Source organism: Oryzias latipes, chromosome 17 (assembly GCF_002234675.1).
Source record: "Oryzias latipes chromosome 17, ASM223467v1".
Classification (NCBI taxonomy): Eukaryota; Metazoa; Chordata; class Actinopteri; order Beloniformes; family Adrianichthyidae; genus Oryzias; species Oryzias latipes.
In genome coordinates, this window is record NC_019875.2 from 7,223,219 (window position 1) to 7,245,599 (window position 22,381).

At 39.7% G+C, this 22,381-nt stretch overlaps 1 protein-coding gene and 6 non-coding genes across 10 annotated transcripts in view; 6 read left to right on the plus strand and 1 right to left on the minus strand.

Annotated features, from left to right (window-relative positions):
* Positions 1-22,381, minus strand: part of pfkp (phosphofructokinase, platelet) — a 105,471-nt gene that overhangs the window by 21,935 nt on the left and 61,155 nt on the right. The gene's annotated exons all lie outside the window — the stretch shown is intronic.
* Positions 10,165-10,254, plus strand: trnar-ucu. The gene is given in 2 exon segments: positions 10,165-10,201; positions 10,219-10,254. It is a non-coding gene; the product is annotated as a tRNA-Arg (tRNA).
* trnar-ucu lies at positions 13,515-13,604 on the plus strand. The gene is given in 2 exon segments: positions 13,515-13,551; positions 13,569-13,604. It is a non-coding gene; the product is annotated as a tRNA-Arg (tRNA).
* trnak-uuu lies at positions 14,851-14,940 on the plus strand. The gene is given in 2 exon segments: positions 14,851-14,887; positions 14,905-14,940. It is a non-coding gene; the product is annotated as a tRNA-Lys (tRNA).
* On the plus strand, positions 15,521-15,610 carry trnar-ucu. Its single transcript is given in 2 exon segments — positions 15,521-15,557; positions 15,575-15,610. It is a non-coding gene; the product is annotated as a tRNA-Arg (tRNA).
* Positions 18,201-18,290, plus strand: trnar-ucu. Its single transcript is given in 2 exon segments — positions 18,201-18,237; positions 18,255-18,290. It is a non-coding gene; the product is annotated as a tRNA-Arg (tRNA).
* On the plus strand, positions 21,547-21,636 carry trnar-ucu. Its single transcript is given in 2 exon segments — positions 21,547-21,583; positions 21,601-21,636. It is a non-coding gene; the product is annotated as a tRNA-Arg (tRNA).

The following is a 22,381-nucleotide window of genomic DNA, read 5'->3' on the forward strand; positions in this document are numbered from 1 at the left end:
AATTATACTGAAATCTAACAGCATGTGGTGGTTTTGCACCTACCGGTAGGTCAGAAATTGTATAAATATAAAGCCTACGTTTTTTGTAACACAAGTGATTACTTGTGAAAACAATTGCTTTTATTAACATGCAAGTAAAAACTCTATGACACTTTAAACTTATTATAGCAAAGAGTTGTTGCCTTTAATCTTAATGGAAAAAAGGTAGCCTTTGACAAAATATATTGCTTGTAAAGAAATTGCTGCTATTTATATAAATGTATGGACTCTATGAAGGACTCATAAGCTTCAAGATTTGTCATAAGGTAAACTGAAGAGTGGTTAGCTTTAGATCTAAAAAGTAAAACAATGTATACCGCGATACATTATGTATATATTAAATATTTCTAAAAAAAGATAACAGTAATGAAGTATAATACTAGTTATTTGGAAACTACGACAGATTTTTCACCCATGCCTTAGTATCGTTAAGATACGAAGCAAACACTTTGTAATGGTAGCTTTTGACAAAATATATTGCTTGTGAATTTATAAGTAAATATGGACAGTATAACATCTTAAAATTCTCAATTCGTCATTTATTACAGCAAGGAGTATTTGGCTTTTGATCTTAATGGGGACCCAATGTTTGACATAAACTCATTAAATTTACATTATTGCACAGTTCATGTCTGTACTTCGGCTTGATAAGGGAGATCTGTTGACATGTGGCGCATTGGACTTCTAAATGGATCTTGTAGGTCATTCAAAGGTTGTGGGTTCAGGTCCCACCAGGGTCAGTTTTTACATAATGTTAGACGTTTTAAACAACTACACTACCTCCATGTCATGTACTACTAAAATAGGTGTCAGTCGCAGAGAATGCTACTAGCTATTTGGAACCCAGGACAGATTATTCACCCACGTCTGGATTCGTGAAAAAATAAAGCAAACTCTTTGTAACGGAAGCTTTTGACAAAATATATTGCTTGTGAAACACCTGCTAAGTATGGACACTATTGATTTTAAATTTATTGATTTATTTCAAGCATTGTAGTCAAAGCAACAAAGAATTTACACATATTTATCAAACTCATTACCGAAATGATGAAATGCATAGATTTAAAAGACAGAAAACAAAACAAAATGTCACTTAAATCATATTTGCATAAGTAAATACAGTGGTCATTAACTGAAGTATAAGTAGAGTTTGATTTATTGCTTGAAAAGGAGTGGGAAGAAGCAAGCTTATATAATCCCACCCCTACTGAGTTCATTCATTTGATAGTTTTACCGTGTTTTAAATCCGATTCTGATCAGATAGATTCTCTTGAAGTAACAAAATCCAGTGCCTATTGATTATTGATGATCATTACTAGGCACTGGATATGGAATCTTATTCTTCTCAAGTCAACATTCATTATAGTGAGGAAATGTTGGGTTTTGACTTCAATAGTCAAAATGTTGGAGATAAAAATCTTCAAGTAAACAATACTGCAAAATTTATGTCTCTTTTTTTTGGGCTTGATAAGGAAGATTTGTTGATGATGCAAAAATTTGAGCCTCTTCACAGTATGGATGGCGCATTGGACATCCAGATAGATTTTTGGTTTTTGGATTTTTGGTTGTTCAAGTTAAACGGACGTCAATATGTCAAATATTGCTTAAATAGATCTTGGTCAAAGACAAAGCAATTAACTATTTTGGACACAGGAAAGATTGTTCCCTCATGTCTGGAATCACACACACAGACACACACACAGCACGTGCGGTCGCCATCATACACGCCCACACTCCGCAAAGAAATAAACGGCTTCTAGCCTGTTCAATAGAAACGGTGTCCCGCTTGATAAGTTACCGTTTACGTCCCGACCGGGACCGGACCAGACATAACAGCGGTTTCCGACTACGGTCTGAAGCATGAGGCTGAAAGGTAACACGCTGACAGCAAAATCAGCCCCCAAAAGCACCTTAATAAGTCATTTGATCTCAGTTGGTGGTCTCCTGAGTTGATGTCACTGACGTACGACTAGCATTTACTGGGGAAAATCCGATTTGTCTGCTTACATGGCACACGCAAATGCACGTATCTGATTCGTTTCCGATTTATTTCCACATATGAGTGAGGCCTGTATCCGATCTGAGAAAAACGGATTCCATGCGCTTCTGTCCTGCTTACACGCTCACCGGTCATATCTGATCTGTGCCACATGAGAGGAAAAAATCGGAATTCAGTCCCACCAGGGTCACCTTTTACAAAATATTAGACATTTCAAACAACTACATTAACTCCATGTCAAAAACTACTTAAATAGGTGTCAGTTGGACACAATGCTACTAGCTATATGAAGTCCAGGACAGATTATTCACCCACGCCTGGAATCGTGAACATATAAAGCCAACTCTTTGTAACAGCAGCTTTAACAGTATTTTTAACCCTTGTGCTATCCTATGACCCCACCCTTACATTGATGTAATATCCCTACCATAACAAAGTTGGATAAAGGTGAAGAGGATTTCATGTAATCCATGGACACCAGTGACAATCACAATTCGTTGAAGAAATAAGGTTTAGCACACCGTCTTGTGGGGTATAGATGACCCAACTCCCAATGTTAAAGAGCCAAGGATAGCACAAGGGATGAGGAAGTATGGACACTATGACGTCTTACACTTCTCAATTCGACATTTATTACAGCCAGGAGTTGTTGGCTTTTGATCTCAATGGGAACACAATGTTAGAGATAAACTCATTAAATCTACAATATTGCAGTTCATGTCTGTGTGTTCGGCTTGATAAGGGAGATTTGCTGATTCTCCAGTTTTGTGGGCCCTGTGGCGCAATGGATAGCGCATTGGACTTCTAGGTGGATCTTGTAGGTCATTCAAAGGTTGTGGGTTCAAGTCCCACCAGGGTCAGCTTTTACAAAATATTAGACATTTCAAACAACTACATTAACTCCATGTCAAAAACTACTTAAATAGGTGTCAGTTGGACACAATGCTACTAGCTATTTGGAATCCAGTACAGATTATTCACCCACGCCTAGAATCGTGAACATATAAAGCCAACTCTTTGTAACAGCAGATTTAAGAGTATTTTTAACCCTTGTGCCATCCTATGACCCCACCCTTACATTGACGTAATATCCCTACCATGACAAAGTTAGATAAAGGTGAAGAGGATTTCATGTAATCCATGGACACCAGTGACAATCACAATTCGTTGAAGAAAAAAGGTTTAGCACACCATCTTGTGGGGTATAGATGACCCAACTCCCAATGTTAAAGAGCCAAAGATAGCACAAGGGATGAGGAAGTATGGAAACTATGACGTCTTACACTTCTCAATTCGACATTTATTACAGCGAGGAGTTGTTGGCTTTTGATCTCAATGGGAACACAATGTTTGAGATAAACTCATTAAATCTACAATATTGCAGTTCATGTCTGTGTGTTCGGCTTAATAAGGGAGATTTGTTGATTAACCAGATTTGTGGGCCCTGTGGCGCAATGGATAGCGCATTGGACTTCTAGGTGGATCTTGTAGGTCATTCAAAGGTTGTGGGTTCAAGTCCCACCAGGGTCAGCTTTTACAAAATATTAGACATTTCAAACAACTACATTAACTCCATGTCAAAAACTACTTAAATAGGTGTCAGTTGGACACAATGCTACAAGCTATATGAAGTCCAGGACAGATTATTCACCCACGCCTGGAATCGTGAACATATAAAGCCAACTCTTTGTAACAGCAGCTCTAACAGTATTTTTAACCCTTGTGCTATCCTATGACCCCACCCTTACATTGATGTAATATACCTACCATAACAAAGTTGGATAAAGGTGAAGAGGATTTCATGTGATCCATGGACACCAGTGACAATCACAATTCGTTGAAGAAAAAAGGTTTAGCACACTGTCTTGTGGGGTATAGATGACCCAACTCCCAATGTTAAAGAGCCAAGGATAGCACAAGGGATGAGGAAGTATGGACACTATGACGTCTTACACTTCTCAATTCGACATTTATTACAGCGAGGAGTTGTTGGCTTTTGATCTCAATGGGAACACAATGTTTGAGATAAACTCATTAAATCTACAATATTGCCGTTCATGTCTGTGTGTTCGGCTTGATAAGGGAGATTTGTTGATTACCCAGTTTTGTGGGCCCTGTGGCGCAATGGATAGCGCATTGGACTTCTAGGTGGATCTTGTAGGTCATTCAAAGGTTGTGGGTTCAAGTCCCACCAGGGTCAGCTTTTACAAAATATTAGACATTTCAAACAACTACATTAACTCCATGTCAAAAACTACTTAAATAGGTGTCAGTTGGACACAATGCTACTAGCTATTTGGAATCCAGTACAGATTATTCACCCACGCCTAGAATCGTGAACATATAAAGCCAACTCTTTGTAACAGCAGATTTAAGAGTATTTTTAACCCTTGTGCCATCCTATGACCCCACCCTTACATTGACGTAATATCCCTACCATGACAAAGTTAGATAAAGGTGAAGAGGATTTCATGTAATCCATGGACACCAGTGACAATCACAATTCGTTGAAGAAAAAAGGTTTAGCACACCGTCTTGTGGGGTATAGATGACCCAACTCCCAATGTTAAAGAGCCAAGGATAGCACAAGGGATGAGGAAATATGGACACTATGACGTCTTACACTTCTCAATTCGACATTTATTACAGCGAGGAGTTGTTGGCTTTTGATCTCAATGGGAACACAATGTTTGAGATAAACTCATTAAATCTACAATATTGCCGTTCATGTCTGTGTGTTCGGCTTGATAAGGGAGATTTGTTGATTTAACAGTTTTGTGGGCCCTGTGGCGCAATGGATAGCCCATTGGACTTCTAGGTGGATCTTGTAGGTCATTCAAAGGTTGTGGGTTCAAGTCCCACCAGGGTCAGCTTTTACAAAATATTAGACATTTCAAACAACTACATTAACTCCATGTCAAAAACTACTTAAATAGGTGTCAGTTGGACACAATGCTACTAGCTATATGAAGTCCAGGACAGATTATTCACCCACGCCTGCAATCGTGAACATATAAAGCCAACTCTTTGTAACAGCAGCTTTAACAGTATTTTTAACCCTTGTGCTATCCTATGACCCCACCCTTACATTGATGTAATATCCCTACCATGACAAAGTTAGATAAAGGTGAAGAGGATTTCATGTAATCCATGGACACCAGTGACAATCACAATTCGTTGAAGAAAAAAGGTTTAGCACACCGTCTTGTGGGGTATAGATGACCCAACTCCCAATGTTAAAGAGCCAAGGATAGCACAAGGGATGAGGAAGTATGGACACTATGACGTCTTACACTTCTCAATTCGACATTTATTACAGCAAGGAGTTGTTGGCTTTTGATCTCAATGGGAACACAATGTTTGAGATATACTCATTAAATCTACAATATTGCAGTTCATGTCTGTGTGTTCGGCTTGATAAGGGAGATTTGTTGACTACCAGTTTTGTGGGCCCTGTGGCGCAATGGATAGCGCATTGGACTTCTAGGTGGATCTTGTAGGTCATTCAAAGGTTGTGGGTTCAAGTCCCACCAGGGTCACCTTTTACAAAATATTAAACATTTCAAACAACTACATTAACTCCATGTAAAATACTACATAAATAGGTATCATTTGGACACAATGCTACTAGCTATTTGGAATCAAGGACAGATTATTCACCCACGCCTGGAATCATGTACATATTAAGCCAACACTTTGTAACAGCAGCTTTGACAGTGTTTTTAACCCTTGTGCTATCCTATGACCCCGCCCTTACATTGACGTAATATCCCTACCATGACAAAGGTGGATAAAGGTGAAGAGGATTTCATGTAATCCATGGACACCAGTGACAATCAGAATTCGTTGAAGAAAAAAGGTTTAGCACACCGTCTTGTGGGGTATAGATGACCCAACTCCCAATGTTAAAGAGCCAAGGATAGCACAAGGGATAAGGAAGTATGGACACTATGACGTCTTACACTTCTCAATTCGACATTTATTACAGCGAGGAGTTGTTGGCTTTTGATCTCAATGGGAACACAATGTTTGAGATATACTCATTAAATCTACAATATTGAAGTTCATCTCTGTGTGTTCGGCTTGATAAGGGAGATTTGTTGATTACCTAGTTTTGTGGGCCCTGTGGCGCAATGGACTTCTAGGTGGATCTTGTAGGTCATTCAAAGGTTGTGGGTTCAAGTCCCACCAGGGTCACCTTTTACAAAATATTAGACATTTCAAACAATTACATTAACTCCATGTAAAATACTACTTAAATAGGTGTCAGTTGGACACAATGCTACTAGCTATATGAAGTCCAGGACAGATTATTCACCCACGCCTGGAATCGTGAACATATAAAGCCAACTCTTTGTAACAGCAGCTTTAACAGTATTTTTAACCCTTGTGCTATCCTATGACCCCACCCTTACATTGATGTAATATCCCTACCATGACAAAGTTAGATAAAGGTGAAGAGGATTTCATGTAATCCATGGACACCAGTGACAATCAGAATTCGTTGAAGAAAAAAGGTTTAGCACACCGTCTTGTGGGGTATAGATGACCCAACTCCCAATGTTAAAAAGCCAAGGATAGCACAAGGGATGAGGAAGTATGGACACTATGACGTCTTACACTTCTCAATTCGACATTTATTACAGCAAGGAGTTGTTGGCTTTTGATCTCAATGGGAACACAATGTTTGAGATATACTCATTAAATCTACAATTTTGCAGTTCATGTCTGTGTGTTCGGCTTGATAAGGGAAATTTGTTGATTTAACAGTTTTGTGGGCCCTGTGGCGCAATGGATAGCCCATTGGACCTCTAGGTGGATCTTGTAGGTCATTCAAAGGTTGTGGGTTCAAGTCCCACCAGGGTCAGCTTTTACAAAATATTAGACATTTCAAACAATTACATTAACTCCATGTCAAAAACTACTTAAATAGGTGTCAGTTGGACACAATGCTACTAGCTATATGAAGTCCAGGACAGATTATTCACCCACGCCTGGAATCGTGAACATATAAAGCCAACTCTTTGTAACAGCAGCTTTAACAGTATTTTTAACCCTTGTGCTATCCTATGACCCCACCCTTACATTGATGTAATATCCCTACCATGACAAAGTTAGATAAAGGTGAAGAGGATTTCATGTAATCCATGGACACCAGTGACAATCACAATTCGTTGAAGAAAAAAGGTTTAGCACACCGTCTTGTGGGGTATAGATGACCCAACTCCCAATGTTAAAGAGCCAAGGATAGCACAAGGGATGAGGAAGTATGGACACTATGACGTCTTACACTTCTCAATTCGACATTTATTACAGCAAGGAGTTGTTGGCTTTTGATCTCAATGGGAACACAATGTTTGAGATATACTCATTAAATCTACAATATTGCAGTTCATGTCTGTGTGTTCGGCTTGATAAGGGAGATTTGTTGACTACCAGTTTTGTGGGCCCTGTGGCGCAATGGATAGCGCATTGGACTTCTAGGTGGATCTTGTAGGTCATTCAAAGGTTGTGGGTTCAAGTCCCACCAGGGTCAGCTTTTACAAAATATTAGACATTTCAAACAACTACATTAACTCCATGTCAAAAACTACTTAAATAGGTGTCAGTTGGACACAATGCTACTAGCTATTTGGAATCCAGTACAGATTATTCACCCACGCCTGGAACCGTGAACATATAAAGCCAACTCTTTGTAACAGCAGCTTTGACAGTATTTTTAACCCTTGTGCTTTCCTATGACCCCACCCTTACATTGACGTAATATCCCTACCATGACAAAGTTGGATAAAGGTGAAGAGGATTTCATGTAATCCATGGACACCAGTGACAATCACAATTCGTTGAAGTAAAAAGGTTTAGCACACCGTCTTGTGGGGTATAGATGACCCAACTCCCAATGTTAAAGAGCCAAGGATAGCACAAGGGATGAGGAAGTATGGACACTATGATGTCTTACACTTCTCAATTCGACATTTATTACAGCGAGGAGTTGTTGGCTTTTGATCTCAATGGGAACACAATGTTTGAGATATACTCATTAAATCTACAATATTGCAGTTCATCTCTGTGTGTTCGGCTTGATAAGGGAGATTTGTTGATTACCCAGATTTGTGGGCCCTGTGGTGCAATGGATAGCGCATTGGACTTCTAGGTGGATCTTGTAGGTCATTCAAAGGTTGTGGGTTCAAGTCCCACCAGGGTCAGCTTTTACAAAATATTAGACATTTCAAACAACTACATTAACTCCATGTCAAAAACTACTTAAATAGGTGTCAGTTGGACACAATGCTACTAGCTATTTGGAATCCAGTACAGATTATTCACCCACGCCTAGAATCGTGAACATATAAAGCCAACTCTTTGTAACAGCAGATTTAAGAGTATTTTTAACCCTTGTGCCATCCTATGACCCCACCCCCACATTGACGTAATAATCCTACCATGACAAAGTTAGATAAAGGTGAAGAGGATTTTATGTAATCCATGGACACCAGTGACAATCACAATTCGTTGAAGAAAAAAGGTTTAGCACACCGTCTTGTGGGGTATAGATGACCCAACTCCCAATGTTAAAGAGCCAAGGATAGCACAAGGGATGAGGAAGTATGGACACTATGACGTCTTACACTTCTCAATTCGACATTTATTACAGCCAGGAGTTGTTGGCTTTTGATCTCAATGGGAACCCAATGTTTGAGATATACTCATTAAATCTACAACATTGCAGTTCATGTCTGTGTGTTCGGCATGATAAGGGAAATTTGTTGATTTACCAGTTTTGTGGGCCCTGTGGCGCAATGGATAGCGCATTGGACTTCTAGGTGGATCTTGTAGGTCATTCAAAGGTTGTGGGTTCAAGTCCCACCAGGGTCAGCTTTTACAAAATATTAGACATTTCAAACAACTACATTAACTCCATGTCAAATACTACATAAATAGGTGTCAGTTGGACACAATGCTACTAGCTATTTGGAATCCAGGACAGATTATTCACCCACGCCTGGAACCGTGAACATATAAAGCCAACTCTTTGTAACAGCAGCTTTGACAGTATTTTTAACCCTTGTGCTTTCCTATGACCCCACCCTTACATTGACGTAATATCCCTACCATGACAAAGTTGGATAAAGGTGAAGAGGATTTCATGTAATCCATGGACACCAGTGACAATCACAATTCGTTGAAGTAAAAAGGTTTAGCACACCGTCTTGTGGGGTATAGATGACCCAACTCCCAATGTTAAAGAGCCAAGGATAGCACAAGGGATGAGGAAGTATGGACACTATGACGTCTTACACTTCTCAATTCGACATTTATTACAGCGAGGAGTTGTTGGCTTTTGATCTCAATGGGAACACAATGTTTGAGATATACTCATTAAATCTACAATATTGCAGTTCATCTCTGTGTGTTCGGCTTGATAAGGGAGATTTGTTGATTACCCAGATTTGTGGGCCCTGTGGTGCAATGGATAGCGCATTGGACTTCTAGGTGGATCTTGTAGGTCATTCAAAGGTTGTGGGTTCAAGTCCCACCAGGGTCAGCTTTTACAAAATATTAGACATTTCAAACAACTACATTAACTCCATGTCAAAAACTACTTAAATAGGTGTCAGTTGGACACAATGCTACTAGCTATTTGGAATCCAGTACAGATTATTCACCCACGCCTAGAATCGTGAACATATAAAGCCAACTCTTTGTAACAGCAGATTTAGGAGTATTTTTAACCCTTGTGCCATCCTATGACCCCACCCCCACATTGACGTAATAATCCTACCATGACAAAGTTAGATAAAGGTGAAGAGGATTTTATGTAATCCATGGACACCAGTGACAATCACAATTCGTTGAAGAAAAAAGGTTTAGCACACCGTCTTGTGGGGTATAGATGACCCAACTCCCAATGTTAAAGAGCCAAGGATAGCACAAGGGATGAGGAAGTATGGACACTATGACGTCTTACACTTCTCAATTCGACATTTATTACAGCCAGGAGTTGTTGGCTTTTGATCTCAATGGGAACACAATGTTTGAGATATACTCATTAAATCTACAACATTGCAGTTCATGTCTGTGTGTTCGGCATGATAAGGGAAATTTGTTGATTTACCAGTTTTGTGGGCCCTGTGGCGCAATGGATAGCGCATTGGACTTCTAGGTGGATCTTTTAGGTCATTCAAAGGTTGTGGGTTCAAGTCCCACCAGGGTCAGCTTTTACAAAATATTAGACATATCAAACAACTACATTAACTCCATGTAAAATACTACATAAATAGGTATCAGTTGGACACAATGCTACTAGCTATTTGGAATCCAGTACAGATTATTCACCCACGCCTAGAATCGTGAACATATAAAGCCAACTCTTTGTAACAGCAGATTTAAGAGTATTTTTAACCCTTGTGCCATCCTATGACCCCACCCCCACATTGACGTAATAATCCTACCATGACAAAGTTAGATAAAGGTGAAGAGGATTTCATGTAATCCATGGACACCAGTGACAATCACAATTCGTTGAAGAAAAAAGGTTTAGCACACCGTCTTGTGGGGTATAGATGACCCAACTCCCAATGTTAAAGAGCCAAGGATAGCACAAGGGATGAGGAAGTATGGACACTATGACGTCTTACACTTCTCAATTCGACATTTATTACAGCGAGGAGATGTTGGCTTTTGATCTCAATGGGAACACAATGTTTGAAATATACTCATTAAATCTACAATATTGCAGTTCATGTCTGTGTGTTTGGCTTAATAAGGGAGATTTGTTGATTAACCAGTTTTGTGGGCCCTGTGGCGCAATGGATAGCGCATTGGACTTCTAGGTGGATCTTGTAGGTCATTCAAAGGTTGTGGGTTCAAGTCCCACCAGGGTCAGCTTTTACAAAATATTAGACATTTTAAACAATTACATTAACTCCATGTCAAAAACTACTTAAATAGGTGTCAGTTGGACACAATGCTACTAGCTATTTGGAATCCAGTACAGATTATTCACCCATGCCTAGAATCGTGAACATATAAAGCCAACTCTTTGTAACAGCAGATTTAAGAGTATTTTTAACCCTTGTGCCATCCTATGACCCCACCCCCACATTGAAGTAATAATCCTACCATGACAAAGTTAGATAAAGGTGAAGAGGATTTCATGTAATCCATGGACACCAGTGACAATCACAATTCGTTGAAGAAAAAAGGTTTAGCACACCGTCTTGTGGGGTATAGATGACCCAACTCCCAATGTTAAAGAGCCAGGGATAGCACAAGGGATGAGGAAGTATGGACACTATGACGTCTTACACTTCTCAATTCGACATTTATTACAGCCAGGAGTTGTTGGCTTTTGATCTCAATGGGAACACAATGTTTGAGATATACTCATTAAATCTACAACATTGCAGTTCATGTCTGTGTGTTCGGCATGATAAGGGAAATTTGTTGTTTTACCAGTTTTGTGGGCCCTGTGGCGCAATGGATAGCGCATTGGACTTCTAGGTGGATCTTGTAGGTCATTCAAAGGTTGTGGGTTCAAGTCCCACCAGGGTCAGCTTTTACAAAATATTAGACATATCAAACAACTACATTAACTCCATGTAAAATACTACATAAATAGGTATCAGTTGGACACAATGCTACTAGCTATTTGGAATCCAGTACAGATTATTCACCCACGCCTAGAATCGTGAACATATAAAGCCAACTCTTTGTAACAGCAGATTTAAGAGTATTTTTAACCCTTGTGCCATCCTATGACCCCACCCCCACATTGACGTAATAATCCTACCATGACAAAGTTAGATAAAGGTGAAGAGGATTTCATGTAATCCATGGACACCAGTGACAATCACAATTCGTTGAAGAAAAAAGGTTTAGCACACCGTCTTGTGGGGTATAGATGACCCAACTCCCAATGTTAAAGAGCCAGGGATAGCACAAGGGATGAGGAAGTATGGACACTATGACGTCTTACACTTCTCAATTCGACATTTATTACAGCCAGGAGATGTTGGCTTTTGATCTCAATGGGAACACAATGTTTGAAATATACTCATTAAATCTACAATATTGCAGTTCATGTCTGTGTGTTTGGCTTAATAAGGGAGATTTGTTGATTAACCAGTTTTGTGGGCCCTGTGGCGCAATGGATAGCGCATTGGACTTCTAGGTGGATCTTGTAGGTCATTCAAAGGTTGTGGGTTCAAGTCCCACCAGGGTCAGCTTTTACAAAATATTAGACATTTTAAACAATTACATTAACTCCATGTCAAAAACTACTTAAATAGGTGTCAGTTGGACACAATGCTACTAGCTATTTGGAATCCAGTACAGATTATTCACCCATGCCTAGAATCGTGAACATATAAAGCCAACTCTTTGTAACAGCAGATTTAAGAGTATTTTTAACCCTTGTGCCATCCTATGACCCCACCCCCACATTGAAGTAATAATCCTACCATGACAAAGTTAGATAAAGGTGAAGAGGATTTCATGTAATCCATGGACACCAGTGACAATCACAATTCGTTGAAGAAAAAAGGTTTAGCACACCGTCTTGTGGGGTATAGATGACCCAACTCCCAATGTTAAAGAGCCAGGGATAGCACAAGGGATGAGGAAGTATGGACACTATGACGTCTTACACTTCTCAATTCGACATTTATTACAGCCAGGAGTTGTTGGCTTTTGATCTCAATGGGAACACAATGTTTGAGATATACTCATTAAATCTACAACATTGCAGTTCATGTCTGTGTGTTCGGCATGATAAGGGAAATTTGTTGTTTTACCAGTTTTGTGGGCCCTGTGGCGCAATGGATAGCGCATTGGACTTCTAGGTGGATCTTGTAGGTCATTCAAAGGTTGTGGGTTCAAGTCCCACCAGGGTCAGCTTTTACAAAATATTAGACATATCAAACAACTACATTAACTCCATGTCAAATACTACATAAATAGGTATCAGTTGGACACAATGCTACTAGCTATTTGGAATCCAGTACAGATTATTCACCCACGCCTAGAATCGTGAACATATAAAGCCAACTCTTTGTAACAGCAGATTTAAGAGTATTTTTAACCCTTGTGCCATCCTATGACCCCACCCCCACATTGACGTAATAATCCTACCATGACAAAGTTAGATAAACGTGAAGAGGATTTTATGTAATCCATGGACACCAGTGACAATCACAATTCGTTGAAGAAAAAAGGTTTAGCACACCGTCTTGTGGGGTATAGATGACCCAACTCCCAATGTTAAAGAGCCAAGGATAGCACAAGGGATGAGGAAGTATGGAAACTATGACGTCTTACACTTCTCAATTCGACATTTATTACAGCAAGGAGTTGTTGACTTTTGATCTCAATGGGAACACAATGTTTGAGATATACTCATTAAATTTACAATATTGCAGTTCATGTCTGTGTGTTCGGCTTGATAAGGGAAATTTGTTGATTTAACAGTTTTGTGGGCCCTGTGGCGCAATGGATAGCGCGTTGGACTTCTAGGTGGATCTTGTAGGTCATTCAAAGGTTGTGGGTTCAAGTCCCACCGGGGTCAGCTTTTACAAAATATTAGACATTTAAAACTACATTAACTCCATGTCAAAAACTACTTAAATAGGTGTCAGTTGGACACAATGCTACTAGCTATTTGGAATCCAGTACAGATTATTCACCCACGCCTAGAATCGTGAACATATAAAGCCAACTCTTTGTAACAGCAGATTTAAGAGTATTTTTAACCCTTGTGCCATCCTATGACCCCACCCCCACATTGACGTAATAATCCTACCATGACAAAGTTAGATGAAGGTGAAGAGGATTTCATGTAATCCATGGACACCAGTGACAATCACAATTCGTTGAAGAAATAAGGTTTAGCACACCGTCTTGTGGGGTATAGATGACCCAACTCTCAATGTTAAAGAGCCAAGGATAGCACAAGGGATGAGGAAGTATGGACACTATGACGTCTTACACTTCTCAATTCGACATTTATTACAGCGAGGAGATGTTGGCTTTTGATCTCAATGGGAACACAATGTTTGAAATATACTCATTAAATCTACAATATTGCAGTTCATGTCTGTGTGTTTGGCTTGATAAGGGAGATTTGTTGATTAACCAGTTTTGTGGGCCCTGTGGCGCAATGGATAGCGCATTGGACTTCTAGGTGGATCTTGTAGGTCATTCAAAGGTTGTTGGTTCAAGTCCCACCAGGGTCAGCTTTTACAAAATATTAGACATTTCAAACAATTACATTAACTCCATGTCAAAAACTACTTAAATAGGTGTCAGTTGTACACAATGCTACTAGCTATGTGAAGTCCAGGACAGATTATTCACCCACGCCTGGAATCGTGAACATATAAAGCCAACTCTTTGTAACAGCAGCTTTAACAGTATTTTTAACCCTTGTGCTATCCTATGACCCCACCCTTACATTGATGTAATATCCCTACCATGACAAAGTTGGATAAAGGTGAAGAGGATTTCATGTAATCCATGGACACCAGTGACAATCACAATTCGTTGAAGAAAAAAGGTTTAGCACACCGTCTTGTGGGGTATAGATGACCCAACTCCCAATGTTAAAGAGCCAAGGATAGCACAAGGGATGAGGAAGTATGGACACTATGACGTCTTACACTTCTCAATTCGACATTTATTACAGCAAGGAGTTGTTGGCTTTTGATCTCAATGGGAACACAATGTTTGAGATATACTCATTAAATCTACAATATTGCAGTTCATGTCTGTGTGTTCGGCTTGATAAGGGAGATTTGTTGACTACCAGTTTTGTGGGCCCTGTGGCGCAATGGATGGCGCATTGGACTTTTAGGTGGATCTTGTAGGTCATTCAAAGGTTGTGGGTTCAAGTCCCACCAGGGTCACCTTTTACAAAATATTAGACATTTCAAACAACTACATTAACTCCATGTAAAATACTACATAAATAGGTATCAGTTGGACACAATGCTACTAGCTATTTGGAATCCAGGACAGATTATTCACCCACGCCTGGAATCGTGAACATATAAAGCCAACTCTTTGTAACAGCAGATTTGACAGTGTTTTTAACACTTGCGCTATCCTATGACCCCATCCTCACATTGACGTAATATCCCTACCATGACAAAGTTAGATAAAGGTGAAGAGGATTTCATGTAATCCATGGACACCAGTGACAATCACAATTCGTTGAAGAAAAAAGGTTTAGCACACCGTCTTGTGGGGTATAGATGACCCAACTCCCAATGTTAAAGAGCCAAGGATAGCACAAGGGATGAGGAAGTATGGAAACTATGACGTCTTACATTTCTCAATTCGACATTTATTACAGCGAGGAGTTGTTGACTTTTGATCTCAATGGGAACACAATGTTTGAGATATACTCATTAAATTTACAATATTGCAGTTCATGTCTGTGTGTTCGGCTTGATAAGGGAAATTTGTTGATTTAACAGTTTTGTGGGCCCTGTGGCGCAATGGATAGCGCATTGGACTTCTAGGTGGATCTTGTAGGTCATCCAAAGGTTGTGGGTTCAAGTCCCACCAGGGTCAGCTTTTACAAAATATTAGACATTTCAAACAATTACATTAACTCCATGTCAAAAACTACTTAAATAGGTGTCAGTTGGACACAATGCTACTATCTATTTGGAATCCAGTACAGATTATTCACCCACGCCTAGAATCATGAACATATAAAGCCAACTCTTTGTAACAGCAGATTTAAGAGTATTTTTAACCCTTGTGCCATCCTATGACCCCACCCCCACATTGACGTAATAATCCTACCATGACAAAGTTAGATAAAGGTGAAGAGGATTTCATGTAATCCATGGACACCAGTGACAATCACAATTCGTTGAAGAAAAAAGGTTTAGCACACCGTCTTGTGGGGTATAGATGACCCAACTCCCAATGTTAAAGAGCCAAGGATAGCACAAGGGATGAGGAAGTATGGACACTATGACGTCTTACACTTCTCAATTCGACATTTATTACAGCCAGGAGTTGTTGGCTTTTGATCTCAATGGGAACACAATGTTTGAGATATACTCATTAAATCTACAACATTGCAGTTCATGTCTGTGTGTTCAGCATGATAAGGGAAATTTGTTGATTTACCAGTTTTGTGGGCCCTGTGGCGCAATGGATAGCGCATTGGACTTCTAGGTGGATCTTGTAGGTCATTCAAAGGTTGTGGGTTCAAGTCCCACCAGGGTCAGCTATTACAAAATATTAGACATATCAAACAACTACATTAACTCCATGTAAAATACTACATAAATAGGTATCAGTTGGACACAATGCTACTAGCTATTTGGAATCCAGTACAGATTATTCACCCACGCCTAGAATCGTGAACATATAAAGCCAACTCTTTGTAACAGCAGATTTAAGAGTATTTTTAACCCTTGTGCCATCCTATGACCCCACCCCCACATTGACGTAATAATCCTACCATGACAAAGTTAGATAAAGGTGAAGAGGATTTCATGTAATCCATGGACACCAGTGACAATCACAATTCGTTGAAGAAAAAAGGTTTAGCACACCGTCTTGTGGGGTATAGATGACCCAACTCCCAATGTTAAAGAGCCAAGGATAGCACAAGGGATGAGGAAGTATGGACACTATGACGTCTTACACTTCTCAATTCGACATTTATTACAGCGAGGAGATGTTGGCTTTTGATCTCAATGGGAACACAATGTTTGAAATATACTCATTAAATCTACAATATTGCAGTTCATGTCTGTGTGTTTGGCTTAATAAGGGAGATTTGTTGATTAACCAGTTTTGTGGGCCCTGTGGCGCAATGGATAGCGCATTGGACTTCTAGGTGGATCTTGTAGGTCATTCAAAGGTTGTGGGTTCAAGTCCCACCAGGGTCAGCTTTTACAAAATATTAGACATTTTAAACAATTACATTAACTCCATGTCAAAAACTACTTAAATAGGTGTCAGTTGGACACAATGCTACTAGCTATTTGGAATCCAGTACAGATTATTCACCCATGCCTAGAATCGTGAACATATAAAGCCAACTCTTTGTAACAGCAGATTTAAGAGTATTTTTAACCCTTGTGCCATCCTATGACCCCACCCCCACATTGAAGTAATAATCCTACCATGACAAAGTTAGATAAAGGTGAAGAGGATTTCATGTAATCCATGGACACCAGTGACAATCACAATTCGTTGAAGAAAAAAGGTTTAGCACACCGTCTTGTGGGGTATAGATGACCCAACTCCCAATGTTAAAGAGCCAGGGATAGCACAAGGGATGAGGAAGTATGGACACTATGACGTCTTACACTTCTCAATTCGACATTTATTACAGCCAGGAGTTGTTGGCTTTTGATCTCAATGGGAACACAATGTTTGAGATATACTCATTAAATCTACAACATTGCAGTTCATGTCTGTGTGTTCGGCATGATAAGGGAAATTTGTTGTTTTACCAGTTTTGTGGGCCCTGTGGCGCAATGGATAGCGCATTGGACTTCTAGGTGGATCTTGTAGGTCATTCAAAGGTTGTGGGTTCAAGTCCCACCAGGGTCAGCTTTTACAAAATATTAGACATATCAAACAACTACATTAACTCCATGTCAAATACTACATAAATAGGTATCAGTTGGACACAATGCTACTAGCTATTTGGAATCCAGTACAGATTATTCACCCACGCCTAGAATCGTGAACATATAAAGCCAACTCTTTGTAACAGCAGATTTAAGAGTATTTTTAACCCTTGTGCCATCCTATGACCCCACCCCCACATTGACGTAATAATCCTACCATGACAAAGTTAGATAAACGTGAAGAGGATTTTATGTAATCCATGGACACCAGTGACAATCACAATTCGTTGAAGAAAAAAGGTTTAGCACACCGTCTTGTGGGGTATAGATGACCCAACTCCCAATGTTAAAGAGCCAAGGATAGCACAAGGGATGAGGAAGTATGGAAACTATGACGTCTTACACTTCTCAATTCGACATTTATTACAGCAAGGAGTTGTTGACTTTTGATCTCAATGGGAACACAATGTTTGAGATATACTCATTAAATTTACAATATTGCAGTTCATGTCTGTGTGTTCGGCTTGATAAGGGAAATTTGTTGATTTAACAGTTTTGTGGGCCCTGTGGCGCAATGGATAGCGCGTTGGACTTCTAGGTGGATCTTGTAGGTCATTCAAAGGTTGTGGGTTCAAGTCCCACCGGGGTCAGCTTTTACAAAATATTAGACATTTAAAACTACATTAACTCCATGTCAAAAACTACTTAAATAGGTGTCAGTTGGACACAATGCTACTAGCTATTTGGAATCCAGTACAGATTATTCACCCACGCCTAGAATCGTGAACATATAAAGCCAACTCTTTGTAACAGCAGATTTAAGAGTATTTTTAACCCTTGTGCCATCCTATGACCCCACCCCCACATTGACGTAATAATCCTACCATGACAAAGTTAGATAAAGGTGAAGAGGATTTCATGTAATCCATGGACACCAGTGACAATCACAATTCGTTGAAGAAATAAGGTTTAGCACACCGTCTTGTGGGGTATAGATGACCCAACTCTCAATGTTAAAGAGCCAAGGATAGCACAAGGGATGAGGAAGTATGGACACTATGACGTCTTACACTTCTCAATTCGACATTTATTACAGCGAGGAGATGTTGGCTTTTGATCTCAATGGGAACACAATGTTTGAAATATACTCATTAAATCTACAATATTGCAGTTCATGTCTGTGTGTTTGGCTTGATAAGGGAGATTTGTTGATTAACCAGTTTTGTGGGCCCTGTGGCGCAATGGATAGCGCATTGGACTTCTAGGTGGATCTTGTAGGTCATTCAAAGGTTGTGGGTTCAAGTCCCACCAGGGTCACCTTTTACAAAATATTAGACATTTCAAACAACTACATTAACTCCATGTAAAATACTACATAAATAGGTATCAGTTGGACACAATGCTACTAGCTATTTGGAATCCAGGACAGATTATTCACCCACGCCTGGAACCGTGAACATATAAAGCCAACTCTTTGTAACAGCAGCTTTGACAGTATTTCTAACCCTTGTGCTTTCCTATGACCCCACCCTTACATTGACGTAATATCCCTACCATGACAAAGTTGGATAAAGGTGAAGAGGATTTCATGTAATCCATGGACACCAGTGACAATCACAATTCGTTGAAGAAAAAAGGTTTAGCACACCGTCTTGTGGGGTATAGATGACCCAACACCCAATGTTAAAGAGCCAAGGATAGCACAAGGGATGAGGAAGTATGGACACTATGATGTCTTACACTTCTCAATTCGACATTTATTATAGCCAGGAGTTGTTGGCTTTTGATCTCAATGGGAACACAATGTTTGAGATATACTCATTAAATTTACAATATTGCAGTTCATGTCTGTGTGTTTGGCTTGATAAGGGAGATTTGTTGATTAACCAGTTTTGTGGGCCCTGTGGCGCAATGGATAGCGCATTGGACTTCTAGGTGGATCTTGTAGGTCATTCAAAGGTTGTGGGTTCAAGTCCCACCAGGGTCAGCTTTTACAAAATATTAGACATTTCAAACAACTAAATTAACTCCATGTCAAAATCTACTTAAATAGGTGTCAGTTGGACACAATGCTACTAGCTATATGAAGTCCAGGACAGATTATTCACCCACGCCTGGAATCGTGAACATATAAAGCCAACTCTTTGTAACAGCAGCTTTAACAGTATTTTTAACCCTTGTGCTATCCTATGACCCCACCCTTACATTGATGTAATATCCCTACCATGACAAAGTTGGATAAAGGTGAAGAGGATTTCATGTAATCCATGGACACCAGTGACAATCACAATTCGTTGAAGAAAAAAGGTTTAGCACACCGTCTTGTGGGGTATAGATGACCCAACTCCCAATGTTAAAGAGCCAAGTATAGCACAAGGGATGAGGAAGTATGGACACTATGACGTCTTACACTTCTCAATTCGACATTTATTACAGCAAGGAGTTGTTGGCTTTTGTTCTCAATGGGAACACAATGTTTGAGATATACTCATTAAATCTACAATATTGCAGTTCATGTCTGTGTGTTCGGCTTGATAAGGGAGATTTGTTGACTACCAGTTTTGTGGGCCCTGTGGCGCAATGGATAGCGCATTGGACTTCTAGGTGGATCTTGTAGGTCATTCAAAGGTTGTGGGTTCAAGTCCCACCAGGGTCACCTTTTACAAAATATTAGACATTTCAAACAACTACATTAACTCCATGTAAAATACTACATAAATAGGTATCAGTTGGACACAATGCTACTAGCTATTTGGAATCCAGGACAGATTATTCACCCACGCCTGGAATCGTGAACATATAAAGCCAACTCTTTGTAACAGCAGATTTGACAGTGTTTTTAACACTTGCGCTATCCTATGACCCCACCCTCACATTGACGTAATATCCCTACCATGACAAAGTTAGATAAAGGTGAAGAAGATTTCATGTAATCCATGGACACCAGTGACAATCACAATTCGTTGAAGAAAAAAGGTTTAGCACACCGTCTTGTGGGGTATAGATGACCCAACTCCCAATGTTAAAGAGCCAAGGATAGCACAAGGGATGAGGAAGTATGGAAACTATGACGTCTTACACTTCTCAATTCGACATTTATTACAGCAAGGAGTTGTTGACTTTTGATCTCAATGGGAACACAATGTTTGAGATATACTCATTAAATTTACAATATTGCAGTTCATGTCTGTGTGTTCGGCTTGATAAGGGAAATTTGTTGATTTAACAGTTTTGTGGGCCCTGTGGCGCAACGGATAGCGCATTGGACTTCTAGGTGGATCTTGTAGGTCATTCAAAGGTTGTGGGTTCAAGTCCCACCAGGGTCAGCTTTTACAAAATATTAGACATTTAAAACAACTACATTAACTCCATGTCAAAAGCTACTTAAATAGGTGTCAGTTGGACACAATGCCACTAGCTATTTGGAATCCAGTACAGATTATTCACCCACGCCTAGAATCGTGAACATATAAAGCCAACTCTTTGTAACAGCAGATTTAAGAGTATTTTTAACCCTTGTGCCATCCTATGACCCCACCCCCACATTGACGTAATAATCCTACCATGACAAAGTTAGATAAAGGTGAAGAGGATTTCATGTAATCCATGGACACCAGTGACAATCACAATTCGTTGAAGAAAAAAGGTTTAGCACACCGTCTTGTGGGGTATAGATGACCCAACTCCCAATGTTAAAGAGCCAAGGATAGCACAAGGGATGAGGAAGTATGGACACTATGACGTCTTACACTTCTCAATTCGACATTTATTACAGCCAGGAGTTGTTGGCTTTTGATCTCAATGGGAACACAATGTTTGAGATATACTCATTAAATCTACAACATTGCAGTTCATGTCTGTGTGTTCGGCATGATAAGGGAAATTTGTTGATTTACCAGTTTTGTGGGCCCTGTGGCGCAATGGATAGCGCATTGGACTTCTAGGTGGATCTTGTAAGGCATTCAAAGGTTGTGGGTTCAAGTCCCACCAGGGTCAGCTTTTACAAAATATTAGACATTTCAAACAACTACATTAACTCCATGTCAAATACTACATAAATAGGTATCAGTTGGACACAATGCTACTAGCTATTTGGAATCCAGGACAGATTATTCACCCACGCCTAGAATCGTGAACATATAAAGCCAACTCTTTGTAACAGCAGATTTAAGAGTATTTTTAACCCTTGTGCCATCCTATGACCCCACCCCCACATTGACGTAATAATCCTACCATGACAAAGTTAGATAAAGGTGAAGAGGATTTCATGTAATCCATGGACACCAGTGACAATCACAATTCGTTGAAGAAAAAAGGTTTAGCACACCGTCTTGTGGGGTATAGATGACCCAACTCCCAATGTTAAAGAGCCAAGGATAGCACAAGGGATGAGGAAGTATGGACACTATGACGTCTTACACTTCTCAATTCGACATTTATTACAGCCAGGAGTTGTTGGCTTTTGATCTCAATGGAAACACAATGTTTGAAATATACTCATTAAATCTACAATATTGCAGTTCATGTCTGTGTGTTCGGCTTGATAAGGGAGATTTGTTGATTTACCAGTTTTGTGGGCCCTGTGGCGCAATGGATAGCGCATTGGACTTCTAGGTGGATCTTGTAGGTCATTCAAAGGTTGTGGGTTCAAGCCCCACGAGGGTCAGCTTTTACAAAATATTAGAGATTTCAAACAACTAAATTAACTCCATGTCAAAAACTACTTAAATAGGTGTCAGTT